The sequence below is a fragment of the Miscanthus floridulus genome, chromosome 13 (assembly GCF_019320115.1).
Source record: "Miscanthus floridulus cultivar M001 chromosome 13, ASM1932011v1, whole genome shotgun sequence".
NCBI lineage: Eukaryota > Viridiplantae > Streptophyta > Magnoliopsida > Poales > Poaceae > Miscanthus > Miscanthus floridulus.
This window is the reverse complement of record NC_089592.1, coordinates 6,941,322-6,945,662: the sequence shown is the minus strand read 5'-3', so window position 1 is coordinate 6,945,662 and position 4,341 is coordinate 6,941,322. Positions and strand designations below refer to the sequence as shown.

General features: G+C 48.4%; 1 non-coding gene across 1 annotated transcript; it reads right to left on the bottom strand.

Annotated features, from left to right (window-relative positions):
- Positions 1–3,570: 3,570 nt before the first annotated feature.
- Positions 3,571–3,642, bottom strand: TRNAG-UCC (transfer RNA glycine (anticodon UCC)). Its single transcript has one exon. It is a non-coding gene; the product is annotated as a tRNA-Gly (tRNA).
- Positions 3,643–4,341: the final 699 nt, after the last annotated feature.

Sequence of the window (4,341 nt, the reverse complement as noted above, 5' to 3'; positions counted from 1 at the left end):
GCGCGACGAATCCGGCTCGGGGGCGGCGCGGCGCCCTCTCTCCTTCCTCCGGTGGCGCAACGGATCCGGCTCGCGCTCGGGGGCGGGGCAAGGCTTTGGCGGCGGTGTCGGCGGCGCCCACTCTCTCCTCCCTCAGGCAGCGGCGGCACGGCGGGCTCACACTCTGGAGCGACGGATCCGGCATGGGAGCGACAGATCTAGCATGGGAGCGACAGATCGGGCACGGGAGCGACGGATCCGGCTCGGGCATGGCAAATCAGGCACTGGTGAGGCAGATCTGGCTCAGGGACATCCAGATCTGCCGAGCGGCGGCGGCGCATGCGCGAATTTGGCGAGCGGCGGCAGCGCAAGCGTGGATGGGCTCGTCGATGGGCTCAACTTGCCTCATCGACGGGCTCGCTGGCTTTTTTGTTTTTTTATTCATTAACCCATGCGGGCATGTGACCCACCTCGGTAGTTCCCTGTTTAACAGAGAAGTTTTGGAGCAGGCGAATGGAATGCCCGCCTGCCTAAACCTATTTTGACCGCCTCGGTTAAGAATACTGTAGTAGTGGATAGACGTGACTTAAAGCTCTAGACATAAGTTCAACTTAACAATCTCTGATGAGACATTAGTATTTAAACGGTAGCGGGAATAGACAAATTTCTAAACTAGTGACACCTATGTGAATGGGCCACCGAAATTCGTCCCGTGACTTTACGGAAGCGCAAACTCCTTTTTCAGTTTTAGTTTTTTTTAACTTTACCTTTAAGTTTAGGAGTTGAAACCTAATCGATTTAGATCCTGATCGCGACACGATATTGTGTGAGATTTCCCTATATAAATGACCTATTGGTCTCCACCAGAAAACATCTTTTGAGTTAGGATTTTGCCTCTGTTTCCAATGTTTGCGCCGTTGTAATAGTCTCTCCATCTAGAGCATATGCGTGCACCGCCGATCAGGAGAGTAGGCCTCTGAAATCGCTTGCCCTTGTGATCCTACACCGAGAGGGGGCGGATAAGGTTTTTGGGAAGCGCATTCGCACGACGGCTCTCTCCTGTTGTGGAATTATATAGTTTACGGTGTATCTAATGATACTAATTTGGTGTTATAAATCTTGACGTTTTTTTTTCTATAAATCAGTCGAACTTAAAAAGATTAACTTAAAACAACTCTAGAAATTGATCTATCAAGGTACAGATGGAGTATATTTTACTCTATTAACTGTCCCGGTAAGGTGTAACAATATTTAGCTGCACACTCAAGAGACGGAGGAACGTATCACTGCAATAATGTGGTGAGGTGATATATATCAAATAAACAGAGATAATTAAAACTCTATTCTTGCGCCCCGGCCTGAAAAAAAAAAAGAGGAAAAGAAGATGAAAGTTGAGCGCACTATGGATCTCGGACTGGAACACAATATACGTATATACCTGTCCAATGCTCCGATGAAACCGGCAAAATATCTGGAAAAAGAACCGGTACGGTGGTTGACGTGAGTCGGCATCAGGCAAGACTGGCATATATACAGGCCTTGTCACGCTAGAGAAATTAAGGTTGTGTTTAGTTGGGCGAAATTTGAGAATTTGGCTACTATATCACTTTTGTTTTTATTTGACAATTAGTATTCAATCATGGACTAATTAGGCTCAAAACGTTCGTCTCGCGATTTCCAACCAAACTGTACAATTAGTTTTTTTTCGTCTATATTTAATGCTCTATGCACGTATCGCAAGATTCAATGTGATGGCTACTGTATCACTTTTTGAAAAAAACTTTTTGGAACTAAACAAAGCCCAAGGAATTGTGTGGGGACAGGGACAGGTGAGATATCCCACTTTATTCGGGTGTTTGGTTCTGGGACATGTGGGACATCTGTATGCCTAAACCACATGCGCTGGCTTGACTGTTGTTCGCGTAGTCAGGGCGCATTTAGATCCAAAAATTTTTGGGTTTTGGCTACTGTAGCACTTTCGTTGTTATTTAACAATTAGTGTCTAATTATGGACTAATTAGGTTCGAAAGTTTCGTCTCGCGATTTCTCGGCGAACTGTGTAATTAGTTTTTTTTTCGTCTACATTTAGTACTCCATGCATGTGCCGTAAGATTCGATGTGATGGACACTACGCAAAAATTTTTTGTTTTTGGGTGGAACTAAACGGGGCCTCAACTTGCTGCCGCAACTGTACAGCGCCGGCATGCACCGGACGTCTGGACCATATTATATTTGCGGACCACGTCCACGTCGCCCTCGCCCCCAGGTGGCCAGGTGGTCGTCGAGATTCATTGGGCTCGTGTGCGTGCGAGGCGAATGCCGGGGGCACAGCCGGACACGGCCGCATGGGCAACCGCACCTGGCGACGATCCATGGTCATCCGCATGCATGCAGCATGCATACAGATGCAGAGGCGCCAACGCCAAGCAAGCAACAAACAAGGCTGCATTGCGTTGTTGCCGTTGTTGGGCATGCAACTTGGGCAGGCATGTCATGTGGCTCAATCATTCGGTCGCTCGCTACCTACCTATAGCGGATAGCGGCAACAATGGCGGATCTGGAGTCAGTGAGATATGCTGCAAAGGCAGCCGTAGACCGCCTCCGGAAAGCAGGATCAGAAAATTCAACGCCGTCCGCCTCTAGGATCTCAGCCCTGAAGAGAAAATGGTCGAGAAAAGGAAAAGGTGTGAGACCGATCGACAGAGCGGGGCCCAAAGGACACCTGATGGAGCTAGTCGACAGTTCGACACCACCCACAGCATGGGCGATCGGCGAAAAGCTCGTGAGGCGTCTGCATGCCCGCTGGCTCATCCGGCCGGTCCGGACCGATCGCGTGCTGCGTGAGCTCTTGGCATGCAGATGGCAACACACCTCCTCGGCTCCTCCGATCCAGTCCTCCTCGTCGTCGTCTAGATCTTCCCGGCCGGCCGCGTGCAAGATCACGCGAGGGTGCCGGGCTGCCGGCCGCACGCCGGGATCGATCGAGTACTATACATGCACATGACACCTGATCGATGATCTTGCTAGCGCTAGCTTCCGAGTTCCGCCACCAACTTGCTGATGGATAATGCATCTGCTTGGGATTTTGGGAAATGGTGGACGGCGGACAGGTCACAGGTCACAGGTCGTCGTCGATCGATAGGCAATCTGTTCGGTTGGAGCTGAAACGATCATATACGATCATGAATTATTACTGCTGGCTGGTTTGGTGTGAGAAAAAAATATTGTTCTGGCTGGAAATTTACGATCGTTTACGACCGAGTGAATAGGGCGAGGATATGGTAGATATAGATCATCCTGATAGGTGGCGCGCGCGAGGTCCTACAGGCGACCAAGTCTGTCGTCTCCGGCAGCACCACGCGGCCGGCGGCGAGATGGACCGTGTCCCAGTTGCGACCAACTTGGCACAGGCGCACAGCACCTGTTGTACGTGCTCGGGAATGATGGGTGCAACACCTGCAGACCTGCTAAATGTACTCAAACCTGCCTGCCTGCCTGCCAAGCTTACTACATTTCGAGAAAAAAAAAAGCATTGAGATGTATCCAGAGAAGGGGAGATAGGCAACAAGGAATTAAAAAAAAAAGAGAATATGCGTTTGCCGGGAGTCGAACCCGGGTCTATTGCTTGGAAGGCAATTATCCTAACCGTTGGACTACAAACGCATGGTTGTACGGAGTTTCCAGAGTTTTATATAATACCTATGAACTGATCCAATTTGTTAGCGAGGTCTACACTCGGCGCCCGTGGCAAAAACCAGTCAGCAGCGAGGGGTGTGTCCTCCGCATTACATCCACTCGTGACTATTTTATGTGCTAGCAAAACAAGCAAGAACCAGGATTTGGCCGAAAACTTGTGCAAGTAACGTTGCTGATGGCCGTGGAGAAAATACACGACGATAGTTCACAAAATCGACTCAATCCTATCTACCATGCACAAAATGTATTAAGTTCTAGACGAGCATTGGTTAAAGTGATGGAGAAACTATGCTAAAAAGGCCGGTTGTGGATTAGATGAGAAGATATGAGTATCTAGACGTGTGACAATGTATTGGGATCGGGACAGGGGCTATGCAACACTAAGCATACTCGGGAGAGGAGCAGTGCTACTACTCCTAGGGCTCCCAGCTCTAAATTATCTGTCAAAAATCGCTCATAGACAGCTATATGGCTAAAAACACAACTAAATACTTATGGAAATTTGATAATGATTATTGCCTCTGCTGGATTTATTATGGGCTAGGCTCATTTATATATCTAATAAATTAATAACTCTATGGCTTGTAATTGTGGGTATTATTATTTGTACCGGATTGGAAGTTAAAAGGACGTTGACTCAACTTAAATGATTGGAATGGATCCGTC